Source organism: Bombyx mandarina, chromosome 01 (assembly GCF_030267445.1).
Source record: "Bombyx mandarina strain Sakado chromosome 01, ASM3026744v2".
NCBI lineage: Eukaryota > Metazoa > Arthropoda > Insecta > Lepidoptera > Bombycidae > Bombyx > Bombyx mandarina.
Window position 1 is genome coordinate 2,805,697 of NC_143208.1, and position 15,744 is coordinate 2,821,440.

Below are 15,744 nucleotides of genomic sequence, written 5' to 3' on the forward strand. Positions count from 1 at the left end.
ATAATAATTATGTAACGTTCTTCTCTATTTACTGGAATGCAACTCTATAAGTTCAATTCCTAAACAGGTTTTTCATTTTTAATTACTATTTGCCTCACTAGTCTTAAAAGGTATTAAATAATCTATCGCATTTTTAATACTTTTTTAGCTTGACCTATGAAATTAATGAATTACGTAAGGCGTAATGTAATTCCATCAACGTCACAACGCCCGATTAATTTGAAAGCTTGGGCATGTATCAAGAACCGATGACAGTGCAATAATTGCCTTACTTTGGCCCACAATCCTGGCTGCAAACTCTTTCTACTCTTTCTTGCCCTTACCTTACATTATGTGGGGTCGGCGCAGCATGCCCTCATATTTGGTAGTTTTCCAATTACAGTACAAGAGTGCAGTATGCGGCACAATGCTCAACTAAGCTTCAGCATAATTCGGCATTGTGCGTCACTGAGTCGCATTATGCTCTGTAATTGGAAAATTAATACAGGTAGTTCAATGAATATACGGAGATCCAACCTAAGGAGGATTGAGTTCAAGCATACGGCTGATTGTAAAAATAAATAGCATATGGTAGTTTTCCAATTACAGCACAAGAGCGCATTATGCGGCATAATGCTCAACTAAGCTTCAGCATAATTGGGCATTGCGCGTCACTGAGTCGCATTATGCTCTGTAATTGGAAAACTAATACAGGTAGTACAATCAGCCGTATGCTTGATGTCAATCCTCCTTAGGTTGGATCTCCGTATATTCATTGAAACGTGCCATAAATTTTTTTCTATTGATATTCTCTTTGACTTCATATAAACTTTTGGTTCTATATTAATTTAATACTATAATCCCTACTAAGACCACCATGTTTAAAACTTAATTAATCTAATGTATAATTCGGCATGTTGTTCAGATATGTTTTAGACAATCATAAAATTAGTATTTTTGTAAAACAAGTGGTTTTTTCTTCCTCCTACTCAATTACTTACTTACAATTTCCGGTGTTTTAAGAACTTTACGATGCTTCCTTTTCTAACGACATTGAGATACGTTATGTAGACTGACTGATATAAGTTAACGAATCGTAATCGCAGTTTTAATTTCATCTTCCGTAACTCTCAGCTATATATAAATTTTGCTAGCAATGTTAATCGATGTCGAGAGGGCTACGGGTAGCAATTAAATATGTATTTTTTATTTTGACTCCAAATGTCACCATTCTCAACAAAGTTGCGTTCCGCACTGTTTTTAAGTACGGTTCCCTATTTGTGTCGGGCGACAAAGTTTGAGAACAAATATTCACCAGAGAATACTTAAATTTTTAATATATTTACTTAAATCAATGTCTAAAAATTTACTTCGTTAGTAAATATATCATTTATTAAATCATATTTTCTAACTTTTCTAGCCGACAACATCGCAGCCTTAACAGGTGGACCTATAATTCAAAATATAGGTCGGTGAAAAGTTGAGCACACCTTTATTTATTTCGAAGATTCCATATTCTGTTGATGTCGAAACATCAATGTCCCTTCCAACGAATTTGAACGAATTCAATAACAACGATATATCGAAGAATTATTTGTAATCGTAGGTATTTTCCGGATCGTCTTTGATTCACAATAAGCGCGGGCGTGTACTGACGCCCACGGTTTTTTTTTGTTCTGCGGGCTGCTACACAAATAATAATGCAAAGACATTCTGAGAAAATTGAGAACTGGCCAAACGACCACAGCCGTATATTAAAATCAAATTATTAATAAAAGTAAATAAAAAGTTAAGTAGGAAGATAATAGTTAATTAGGAAGGCAATCATTTCTAGTCGCCACAGAACCATTAGAAAGGAGTAATGACTTAATTGGTTTGCCCTATTAACGGTGTCTCACAAATTGAATCTGACCTATTTTATTCCAGAAAATATAAAATGATAATTAATGTTGAATGGTCATATATAAATAGATATAAAATGTAATCTACAAGGCACTTGTAATAGAGTTCTACTAGTTCTTTAGTCTATGTCTTGAGGTTGCTGACGGATCATGTTTTGAAGTGGATAGAAGTATAAAGTGTTATTTTTGTGATGAGTGTACGTGTTATTTATAAGGTAATTTTATGTTATTTTATTTTATTAACAACAGTCGCGTCGTCAGCTGAATTTCACGAATTTACTAACAGCTGATTTCGACGTTAATAACTTGTCATAGTACTGCCTAGGTGGCATTTTTGCATGTCATAAATTGAAGATTAATATTATTTATTTCGTTTATTTTTTTCATTTTTCTTAATTTTGAGGTAATCATAAAGTAAAACAATGATGCCGGTATAAAGTCTAATACATATAGAAACAACAAGAGACAGGTACCGGTGTATCTTCAGTAATTATCATACAAAAAAATTATTAAATGGAGTTAAAGAATGCTAGGATTTTCTTTTAATTTCTTCTTTTTTTTAAATTTATATTGCGCCCTATTGTAAGAATGTTTGTTGAGTGCAGGGATCCTTTATATCAAAGAGAAAGGAAATATTTTTACATATAAAAAATAACAATAGCAGTAGGTAAATAATGATAATGATATTATTTTTATGATTTCATTGAACTTACCTTCAATGAATGTGTTATTGACTTCTATTATGTTTCTTGTTGTCATTGATAACATACTTATGACTAACAAGAATTTACAGTGAGATTGTTCCACCCTCATTTTAATTTATTTACAAATCATTATAAAAATTGTAATTTTTATTTCGAAATTTACACTCAAGATTGTTAAAGGTCTGAATACCCAGCAGATGATACTGTATACTTGTAAAATTAGTTTGTACATTTTAATACGTAGTTTTCACGCTGCTCATTATTTAAGTAGTAAATAGAAATAAAGTAAATGGAGTAAGACAAAATTAATAAGTATGGAATGCCAAAACTAAAAGTAATATAGACTAATCTAATCCATATTTAAAATTGAAAAGTTATTTTGTATTTTACTTGGTTTGTATAAATATTGTGGCTATGTGAATACTGAGCTTAAAAAGATACTAACAATAACCTTGTAGATATGTGATAATATTTGTACGTTTGTTTTCATATCAAACCTACCACATACTAAATAGGAAATAATAATGGAGCTATCAATTTAACATCGTCATTTTAAAATTTGAAAATATATAAACAAAATTAAAAAAAACTAAGATTGAGTGTCGAACAAAATTGAAAGCAATATAATTTTATTACATTAAAATTATAATGAATATGGAAATGAAAACATTCATAATTAATATGAAATTTTATTAATTACAACAATGTTATTATATCATTATCTATTTTATCGCCATTTAATTATTTAGCATAATTTCATAATTGCTGTATTGATAACATTGTCATTTAATTGATATAGAATGTGTACGGAATTAAAAAAAAAGCAGATAAGTAGTTATGAATAATTTAAAATTCGTAATATTATTGTCAGAAAGATTTTTTTATATATTTAAATTAATATAACTATGACTATTGTAACCTAAGTGATAATGTCGATGGATAAATATTTAGATTTTACTCTTTTAAATTATTGACAATCAATTCTCAATTAAATTAATACAATGTCAATTACAGTGAAATTGTATCTCAAATGTAGAGCATGCAACTAAAATAGTCACCGGAGCATAATTCAAGTGTCTTACTACTAACGAGAGTCTCCTGATGTAAAGAATCATTTAGCAAAATTTATAAAATTAAATAAAAATACGTTATATAAAACACCTTCAATTTTTACACATGTTTTTCCAAAAGTTGAAGATGTTTCGTTTTGAAGATGTCCTTTTATTTAAGATCCCTGGTAGATTAGTTTTCACCGATGAAAGGACAGCAAATGCTCGTCCCTATTTTAATTACGTCCGTAGCCGAAAGAGCCGGTCGCGATGGCCGACCTGGTGCCCATCTGATGGTAAACTTGAGCAATACTGTTTTATAACCAGCGGCTGATATTTAGTTACATGAGCAATAAAATGCTTCGCCTACCGTTGATCTTTTATTTAATTCATTGCGAGACTCTATACAGCTTTACGAGTGACCTGGTTCAAAGGAATTCTAGTACTGGGGCAGGATCGTACTTAGGGGGTGTACACGAAATAATATTATTACTTTATATTCACTCGAATTTGTTGACTATGGTTTAAGCAATGTAAACAAGCCTTTGGTTTCGAAGAATTTCGCGCAAACACCTACAATGAAATTGATATAAAAGACGCGATTTCGTATTTGTTCGACTCTATATACCAGTATACTGACTCCTTACTACGAGTATTGCTACATTGTATCAAATTATTTTCTGTGTGACATTTCTTAACACAGGACATCACGTTTTTAACGATGTCATAAAGTTACACAGACAAGCTTGCTTCAGATCAGCTGTTATGACACCGTAACTCGTGGACTAGTCGTAATCATGATCGAGTGATATAGCAATGATAAGTACCAGTTTCTCCCCATTGCAATTTAGTTTCAGATTTTTATGTCATTACACTATAAAGCTTATTACTATGTTAGTTATACATATATATATCGATAATTGAAATAATTAATAACGACTTTAAAACCATGCCAAACTAAACCCTCACCCACTTACGGAAAAAATCGATAATGGACTAGGAGACCCATTGTCGTATCAAGTGGAAGCTGTGATACGGAAAAACGACACACTGCTAAGTTTACCAAAAATGTATCGCAGTTAGACGTCGCCACTTCGTTATTACTTATTTTGTTGAGACGTTAACGTACATAATATATACAATTTCAGGAAAAACTAAACTCGGTTAATATTTGTAGTCAAACTAGAAAATATATATTTTGTTACATATTTTTCTATAATACAATTGGCAGATAGATATATCGGTGATAGGAATCACCATCACCAAACAGAATGATGTGGTAGCTGTAAAAACAATTACGTAATGTAGTAAAGATAAAAATGGAATCCACATTGTATGTACCTACTACACGAAAGTCCAATGAAGAATCGAATAAGTCAAAGACACGAATTGATATTCTGTAAACCTCTGGAACCTCGTGTCTGCACAGTACAACAACGATTTAAGATACGGGAATTTTCAAAAACTTAATCATATTTTTAATATTCATGAAGACATTAAAAGTGTTCATGTATATTATTTTCGCTTCGTAATGATCTCTTTTAGTTACACTGTTGTATAAATTCATCCACTTGTGATAAACGTAAACTTTAATCATATATTTTTTTCTTAAACAAAATCCCACGCGTTTATTGAAGTAAGTAGATCAAGTAATATTTTGAAAGTTTTTGCGTTAGGTATTATATAAGAATTGAGAGTGTAAGTAAATCGATATATAAAATATAGGTAAGCGGCAATGCAGTTGTTGCCCTACGTCACAAAAATAGCACCATCGAAGAAAAAAACACTTTTACACTGCACGTTATGTAATGAAGAATCGCCTAAGGCGACGAGATTTATCCAACTTCAGATTACAAAGGTCACAAAATACTAACCTATTAAATTATATCATTCTAACTTAGTAAACAAATCAGCTCTCTCGCTTGTTATTTCATTGCTTATTCGGCTGTAGCAAGTGATTAGGGTCGATTTAATTAAATATTTTTTCGTCGTAGAAATAATGACTTGTGAAGTATAATAAAATATTGTGCAAAATTTTTAGCACAATTTTATTTATTTATTTTTTACAATAAATCCTAAAAGTTAATAATGTAGGCGAAAGTCAATTAAATAACCATTATTAACTTAAAAATTGCTGGTCGGAACTCAATAAAATACGAATACGCTTTCAAATAAAAAAGGGACCATCAAAATCGTTTCACCTAGAAAACAGTTCAAAATTACCACAGAAAATGTCGAATTACAAAAAAAATCTTTTTTTTTAAATTTGGTCAAAAACTTCCGTCATCTCTGCATTATTAGGAATAAATTTGATAAAACATGCCGCTTACTCTATTGTGCAAAGATACCATAAAAAACAGATTCGTCTGAATTCGTTGTTATTTCAAGCACACATCATTTCGACAGAGTTTGGCATTCACCTTTTTGAATGTCTCGTTCGGCTGAAACCTTAAAACCTTAAATAAGTAAAAATGATCCTTTACGCTTATGACGAAATGACGGCGATAAAAAAAGCTTCCTCAATATTTTTAATAATAGTATTCAACGACGGTGTTGAGGTTACATTATTTGAATAATTAAATTATTATAACTTTGCTTCGAAGGTAGGCAGGCGGACCTTTACGCCATGGCGTTCAAGTTGAAGATCTGTGGATGTGAACGGTGTAACAATAAAATTAAATAAAATTTTCTGTCAAATAATCAACCTTGCAAATAACAGAAAAAATATATTATTTAGATCTAGTTGGAACAAACAGTTTTAAATATTATGTTCTCAATTTTATTTAAACTCAAAATTAATTTTTGTTAGAACATCTCCATTAATACTCATCGTTAGGCAGTCATACCTCTAGCCAGTCTCGTTCCAAATTCGAAAACTGAAATGTTAACTATTATAGTATCTCCGACTATAAAGCTACAAAAAAAAAATCTTGTAGACTACGCGGTAAAAAATTAAGAATGTAAAAGGGTTCACATATTATTCAATGTGCTATGCAATTTACGCTAAATGTGTTCGCGTAAATTGATGTATAGTACGTTCATACCCACAAATGAATAAACGTGTAAGCTCTATTTATATCTTGCGGACTTCATTCATTAGACTCTAATAATTAGCGTATCATACGCAGCGCTCCCTCAACCTAGAAACAACGATTTATGCAAGAGACTTAAGTGCAAGTACAGCGCTATTTTGTTAAAGATCGCGAATTATGTACCCGATATGAATCTTATATCTTTAAACGAGAAATTCTTGTATATATATTTATTTATTTATTTGGGAAACAAACAGTACAATATAAACATATAATGTTTAAAAAAATATAGCTAAAACAATAACCAAAAATGTTTCCACAATCAAAATCACATATAAGTAGAGAGTGAACAAGAAGAGAAATATAGAAATTTAAAAATTTAATTAAAATTAAAATTACAAATATATATATATATATAATCTGAATCTCGGAAACGGTTTCAACGATTTTCATAAAATTTAGTATACAGGGGATTTCCGGGGCGATAAATCGATCTAATTACGATTTATTTTCAGAAAATGTTGTTTTATTCGTATTTTCAATAATCAACTTTATGACTGTTCCCGACATGTATTGGCGAATAATAATACTATTTTTCTTAATTGAGAGCAACTAACCGCTTTAAAGACACAACAAGATGGCGTTATAAAAAAAAAAAAAACCAGTAAAGCTCGGTCATCATCTAGTAATATTTATGCTGAAAATTGTCAAATGTTAAACAGAACGAGACGTGTGTCAACTAAATAAATATTGAGAAATAAATCTTTCCTTCCTGCACGGACGGTCCAATATATGAATATATGCATCGTTTTATTTCCAACTAATAAGAAAAGGCATATATTAACACGGCATTATTCAATTTTCCAAGATCAAGCTAAATACAATCGATCCGGCTACCCGGAAAAGGAGTTCGTGGTCAGTTTATTTAAAGAACCTGGGGTACGTTTCAAAGTTCACAACAAAGTTTGACGCTGGATTACAATGAAGGTAATTATTAATTAAAAAAATTAAACTATTTGAATGTACTAATCGGCGGTACCTTGCCATGATCTACTATTAAATAAATGTAAGGAACCATGGTATATAACAACCAAGGCACAGGGTTGAAATTTCTTTGAAGTTACATAAGTATTAGACCTCAGAGACTAGTGGGAACTCATCCTATTTTAATACTGTCGTTAAAAAGATGTAGAGAAACTCGCTGGCACAGAAATATAGTGTTCGTATTTAACTTTTACAAGTCCTCGTTTGAAAATACACGTATAGGAACATATGCCGAAAAAAAAGTCGTACACACAACATTTAGTATCTTGTAAGTATCTTGAGTCCGATTTATTCGCAGCTTTCCATCTCCAAATTATCCCCTCTTTGCAGTTCATCCCAATCCCATTCCCTATTCCACCCATCATCAAAGTCCTTTGTGTCCTGTTCGACGCCGTCCAACTATCTGAGCATGAACCATTTGATATGTCAATATAATCCGAATCCATTATATCAATAGCAACAACCAAATCCACACTATCCTTTAGTCCTTTGTTAGACGATTCACAAGTTCAATATATCGTTGCAACGGCTAAGATTATGTTAGAATACTATTGTTTCAATCGCACTATTCAATTACATCTAACTAACAGAATCCTCTTAGGTCTCCATGGCACGTTAATTAATACGAAACACAGTAACATTCAGAGTAATCTAGGTTTATTGAAAACGTATGAATCGGGCGAGATTAAAAAATCCTTATTCAATGTTTATCTAAATGCTGACCACATTTCACTGCAGCTACCGGTAAATTTACGCTAAACACATCCATTCGTTGAATCGCCTCACGGGCCACCTCGTCAGAAAGTTTACCCCACCACAAATACAAAGTTTGAACTCGGTCGTTACAAACGAAGCGCAAACACGTAGTAATTGAATCGGTAGAATCAAATATATAATTTCGTTTAATAATAAAATAAACATGAAAACTGTTTAACATGCCCGATTTGTTCTACCAGAGTGTATGAATGACAGTAGGTTAAATATAATATATGAATACGAATCTAAAAATGAATTCCGATTTATTTAATTAATATTGAAATTAAACTCTTTGTAAGGCTTGACCTGTATCTATTTATATATCGCACATACGGTGCCTTAATGTCACTTATGCAAATTATTTTGTAAACCTGAATTGAGTATGAGAAACACATTTTTTATTAGTGAGATGTTTGCTTTTACTGATGAAGTTTAAAGTTTTTGTTTAAATATTATCATTTTATTTCTTTAGTCGAGAAGAACTATTCAATTGTAATAAGATGTCGAATTTTCAAACGCTTCTCTTGAAAAATTACATAATTTGCTTATGTGACGTTATAAAACCATATATGCGATATTATGTTATACTCGTAAGATCTTTCAAAGTAATTTTCATCAACGCTAGGCCGTTCAACTAACTTTTGCGCACATATCGGTCGATGACAATGCAAATAGTTCTACTTCTTTGACCTAATATTTTGACCAGGATGAGCATAGGAAAAAATAAGTATGGTATTAAATGTCTTGTTTGATTTAGTATTAGATATTTTTTTTAGGTTTTTCATGTAAAAGTAAATTGTTGAAGTTTTCATAGTTCAAGATTGTGGCGACATAAATATAACGTTAAGAACGCTTTGCCACGACAAACTAGTCCTACTTTCACAATATAAATAAAAGTCAGCATTTCAAAGCACTAAAAAATATAAATCTATATATTTTTTTAACTGAGACCAATTCTTTATATTATTAAGTACTAGCGACCCGCCCTCGCTTCGCTTCGGAAACATTAAAACACACATGAAACCAAAAAAATAAAATAAAAAAAATAATAAAAAAAGTAGCCTATGTTCATCAGGGACAATGTCGGCTTCTAATGGAAAAATAATTTTTCAAATCGGTCCAGTAGTTTCGGAGCCTATTCGAAACAAACAAACAAACAAATCTTTCCTCTTTATAATATTAGTATAGAAAACGAATAGTGTATCTGAACATTGAAGGTTTTTATTAAGAAGACAACTTCGCAATAATATGTAGTTTTCTTTCATTTAACATTTGTATTAGAAAACTATATAAACCCCCGTACAAATCAAAAAGAATCCTTTTTTACTTTGAGCATCTCATTAGTGTTGACCTGTCAACGTGATACATCTGTCCGTAACCCGTTTGCTACCTCACCCTTCTCGGCCCTGTTGCACCACCTGCCTCCCGCAGAGTACGCCGCACTTGATTCGAAAAAGATTGAATATCCTGTGTATTTTCATAAAATCAACATTCAAAGAGAAATTATCAGCGTAAAATTCGTGCTGCGGTTAGTACATTATTAAAGTGAATATTTTATTTTCACGACTGCGCCTATTAATTGTAACTATAAATTACGAATGCTGTTAAAAATCGCGTTTATCCAAATTTTATATTTACAAATGATGAAATGTTGTATCCTAATTGAGATTTCGCCCCAAACCAAGGCCCTATAGATATGTGTTATGGGTTCCCTTGTGTGCCAGTTTGGAGACTGGCGAGGGAGATCCAAGAGTACATGTAATCTGCCTCACACGGTTGTCTGGTTCTGACCCAGTGGCTTATCCTGGAGCCGTCAGTTCGGCGTCTCGTGAGGCTAGGGCGTTGGGAGAAGAGGCGTACTCGCTGCCTGCCTTCGTTAAGCTCTATATCTTCCGAGGCCCGGACGCGAATTGTTGAGTGATAGTGGCTTTATCAACGGAAACCCCATGCCACACCAACTCCCCAAAACCTTTGGCGGCTTAATTCTGGGAACCGTCTTGCTTGAAGGGTAGAACGGTCGTTTTACAACACCATCGAGGCTTAATGCCGCTATTGACTTTGCGATGGCTACGGTATATACTAAAGATCGGGTACGTCGTACGCTTACCCATTTAAAGATATTATTATTTTCGTTTATAATATTTTTTCGTAATTAAGAAGCTCAAACAGACGCACACACATTCGGGACCATTTATGAAATAATAATAATAGAAAATAGATGTGATTTTCCCAAGTTTCCGCTTGCAGCTACCTAACAAAATTATTACAAGCATGGAAAGGCTTTGTGAGTTTCGAATCCTAGGGTTGTACATTTGTAACTTTTTCGTGAATTTAAAATAGATATTTTATCCATGATACAAGAAATAATTAATTACGCAAACATTTTTTTTACGTCATTAACGTTTTTTTGCCAATCTATCAAATCAATAAATCTATCAAAATTATAAATAGATACTGAAAACACTTTTCTTGTTAGAAGTAATATTACGAGTATACCGAACGTGTTGTGTGATTACTGCGTGGGGTAAACCTATTAAAAAATACTGATTTTCTCTAAACTTTTACTAATCTGTTTTTTTGTTCATTTTAAATAGATACAGACAATTACAGACATGGGATATAAAAATATCAAATATAATATAAAAGCCTCCATATTTCTTGTAACCAATAATTTATTTTTTCTCCTACCTACGCCGAAAGTTTGGTTTTCGTCCCGCTGTACAGGCTAGAAAATGTAACTTTTCCTCCCGCTGTACAGGGAAGAAAGTGTAACTTTTTCTCCCTGGGTACAAATGCGTATGCGCGTTAGTATCTACGTCTGCTCTCACCCACCTAAAATTCTCCGCCATTGTTGTGCGCGGGTAATTTGCCATATTGTGTTTAGTGTAAAAGTGAAATAAACAAAAGGCAATAAAATTTAATTGTGATGTATTAAACAAAGATGAGTTCATCAAACAGTTCTTATTCAATTAGTAGTAGTTTATTTAAAAATTAAAAAACAGTTAATTTGTTTTTTTTTTGTGTGTGTGTTTGCCAATTTTACACGCTTTAATAATTACAACTTTTCTCCCTTGGTGCACAATGTACTATTGTCTTTTACTCGTTTGCAAGATCCTCTCCTCGAATGAAGGCCTTCTCCATCGCAAACCAACGTTCCCTATTTTGGACCACTGTATCTAGCTTGGGCCCGCTATCCTTGTGATGTCATCCTGCCATCTTGTATAAGGCCTATCTCTGTGTCTCTTTCCCACTGGACCACTCCACGGAATAAGTCTATTGGTCCATGTTCCATCTTGTAAATTCGCTACATAGACCGCCTATTACAGACATGGGATAATGCAACGTAAAACAAACACCCTGGTTTCCAACAACTTTTTGTTGCTATCAAATAAAATATGAGTTGACAATATAGTTGTCGCATGAGACAGAACTCATGAAAAGGCAAAAGGGGGAAAAGTCTGTGACACACATTAGTGTCACACACGTTACCTTTAAAAATGACAACACCAATAACGATTTCATAATATATATTTTTTTACCAGTATTTTACAATTATTTCTTTAATTTAAACAAACAAACAGACTAAATGTACACTTCACATTGAATCAATTTTCATGAACTCATTACTAACATTAGTTCAACTGCCTCATCCTTTCTAATCGACGTGGAAACAGTCACTAAGCCCGTTACCGCTATTGATCGATTTTTCTCTTTTATCCTAATTTGTCCACTTTTTTTGTGTAAATAAATGTCACTTTAATAATATGCATATTACAAAATAACGAGGGTCAGCCCTGTATCATCGAACATATCGCTAGGTACATATACATTGTTAGTGTGTATAACGCTATCCGGTCTTCCCGTATCTATAGCAACAGGTACAAGTTATTTGTAAGTAAGTGACGAGTATTACAACTGAACTAAAAGTGCGCAAGTGAACTTGTTGATTCTTATTTTCTATGTCAGTGCTTACTGTGCAGCGAACCAAGAATTTTATACTTTCAGTTAGTTTGAATGTTGTTTTACTGAAGCGATTTACTGAGAATTTCTGCTGCAATATCCGTTGATATCGTTTTTTTTTCTTTCTTCTTTTGAAACTACTTACTGTGCTAAGAAATATCTCGAGATATCAGTGCAGATTTTTAAACTTAAATTAAATTTAAAGTTCAGTGTTCGTGCTTCGATATTAATGTTCTATTGAAGCGTAAATGTGAAACGCTCGGTGATGTTTAGTGACAATGCCGTAATCTGTTTCTCGAGTAGGTACCAATTTTTTTTGTCATCATGTATTTTTTATTTATTTTTTGATTGCTTAGATGAGTGGCTACCGAAGCCCATAGACATATAAAACATAAATGCCACCTCCCATGTTGAGATGAGTTTTAAGGTTTCAGTATAGTTACAACGGCTACCCCACCCTTCAAACCGAAACGGATTACTGCTTCACGGCAGAAGTAGGCAAGGTGGTGGTACCTACACGTGCGGACTCACAAGACGTCCAGTAAATTAACGTGTGTTAACGAAAGCCCCCAACGAAGGAATAACGTAACAGTTTTCTACTGAAAAAGCGTGACAGACCAGCCGGCAACATTGTACTGCTCATTTTTGTTGTAAAGCAGAGAGATTTTCTGGGCTGGGACGGGATAACCGTTATACGAGTGCGGCTTTGAACGATGCGTCCAGGCAGCGATAGCGCCAGTCAATTTATTAAATTTATCGGTCTTAGAACGGGATCCGACCTGTCGCGGCCGAACTTGATGGATATGACGATGACAAGAAGTAGCGAAGCGCGTCAGTTAGAGAATTCATCATTGTGTTCAACGCTCCATTTACGATTGCTTGGCCCCGCCGAGACGTTTAGCGGTACTTGTTTTTAAGGGACTTTTTGGCGGGAACGCGAGGAGTGAAGTTGTGTGATTTGTTTTATTTTGTCTATTTAGTGTTTCCTCAGATTTAAATATGTAATAACGGTGGTTTAATATTTGTGAAAGTGCACAAATGTTGGAAAATCAAACCAAGCCGCTGGACGTAGCTTCTCGGGATCCTCCAAAAAGCCCACTGTAAAAGTCTCAGTAAATGACCACCATTTTACTGAGACTATATTTCATCCTATATCATCTCATTTCATTTCATTTAATTTCATCTCAGTTGATTATGTAATGTCTCAAATTAATTATCTTCATTTTATTTCAGTTTACTCCATATTATCATTTTAATAAAAATAAGAATATAAATTAAAATAAGACTTGACCTAAAGGTCTTAGTTACCAGGTCATAAAATCCCTTTAAAAAAAACATGTTTTTAAATTTCTTGCCTAAAAATAATTTAGCGCGCGCGACGAATCCCTATCTTTGCGTTTTCTCATTGAAAATGTCACACATCTAAGACGCGCGCTAAGTGCTCTATATTTCCAGTTTTCCTGAAAGTAACTTTATGTATGAAATGTATAGTGTTTTCAGTTGCATGAGTGACCGGTGCGATAAAGAGTACGCACGTAAGCGTAAACTCATAAACATTGTAACAAAATACGTTTTTCTTAGTCTGTAGTCTATTTAAAAGGGCTTGAAACTAGACTAGCGGTAGAAGATTGTTCCTATTTGGAACCGTGTTTCCGATTCCATTAAATAAACACTTTGAATGTAATTGCTTTTCTTGTTTTGCAATCTGAATGCCTTGTAAAAATATCGAAGCGGTACACGTAAGTATGGATAAACACGTGTTTTTAATTTAACTTATTGATTAACTAGTAGGTGATGAACCCCTTGGTCTGCCGAGGGACTTCGGTTCCCTCTGTATTTTGTACCGTATGTTCCATGAGGAGTGCTCTGAGGAATTGTTCGAGATGATACCGGCATCTCGTTTTTACCATCGCACCGCCCGCCACCGGAGTAGAGTTCATCCATACTACCTGGAGCCACTGCGGTCATCCACAGTGCGTTTCCAGAGATCTTTTTTGCCACGTACCATCCGGCTATGGAATGAGCTCCCCTCCACGGTGTTTCCCGAGCGCTATGACATGTCGTTCTTCAAACGAGGCTTGTGGAGAGTATTAAGCGGTAGGCAGCAACTTGGCTCTGCCCCTGGCATTGCTGAAGTTCATGGGCGACGGTAACCACTCACCATCAGGTGGGCCGTATGCCCGTCTGCCTACAAAGGCAATAAAAAAATGTGTAGATACTCTTTTTTAAATAAAACCTTATTGATTAACTCATCGGGAGCTAATTGCTTTGAAGTGTCATGTTGTATCGCTTGTCGCATTACAAATGAGCGCTAATGCGAAAACCCGATTTGTATGTTAATATGCAAATCCATGTCTGACATACTTCGGGGTGACGTTTATCAGTGAATTTCACCGAGGGCAATATCGGTTTCATTTAATTGTAAAACTATAGTAGAGGCATCGGGATGTTTGAAAATTAAAAAAATAATATATATATGAACAAGACATTATGGCATTCAGTTAAGGAACGGATCTCTTTAGTTACTTGTTGGTTAATTTGCATATTTCGTTCAACGATCAGACTATTGTGGAGACAGTACAATGAAGACTTTGACCTCGTGTTTTAGGTGGGTGATTTTAGGTGATGTCTACAGGTTCCGATAACTGCTTAACTCCAGGTGGGTCATGACCTCGTTCGTCTACGCAATACTTGATAGATTTTAATACATATTCAGGAGACGAATTGATATTTTAAGCGCATTCATATTATTTAGTACAAATAATGAGAGTGAAGTCGTGGGTACTCTAATACCACAGTAAATGATATTACTTGTATTACCTAGCAAAATTACGTTACTTGCAAATTATCGACAAGATGCAGCATTTCTCAACTGACGAATACCTAGACGACTTTTTTGTCACTTGCTTCATTATTGAAAGTCCCTGAAACTTGACCGTGGCCTGTCTTGTGAGCTGTTTCCATCTCGTCCTATCCTCAGCTTCTCGTATGGAGGTTGCGACTGGCAGCCCAGTTAGGATGGTTATGTGGTCACACCAGCGGCTAGGTGATCGGCCGCGGGGTCTCTTTCCTTCAAATTTGCCCGTCACAATCACTTTGTCCCAGCTGTCTGACTGTCGGTGGGCAATGTGACTGTAGTAGCTGAGGATCAGGAGCTCTGGTAGCAGAAAAACTTTAAGCACCACATTCGTTTTCCATATGAATCCCGATTCTGCGGACAAAATGGAAAGCATTAGACGTCGCCCAAGACACGTCATTTCGGATCCTCCCGATCCACTAAAGGCGCTTTTAGGTACCTCAAGCACCGGTCATCGTCCTC

General features: G+C 34.1%; 1 protein-coding gene across 3 annotated transcripts in view; it reads left to right on the plus strand.

Annotated features, from left to right (window-relative positions):
• Positions 1–1,973: 1,973 nt before the first annotated feature.
• Positions 1,974–15,744, plus strand: part of roq (RING finger and CCCH-type zinc finger domain-containing protein roquin) — a 74,111-nt gene continuing 60,340 nt past the window's right edge. For all 3 annotated transcript variants that reach the window (XM_089727294.1, XM_028177159.2, XM_028177168.2), the window contains exon 1: positions 1,974–2,095. The gene's annotated coding sequence lies outside the window, so the exon portion shown is untranslated. The remainder of the gene's footprint in view (positions 2,096–15,744) is intronic.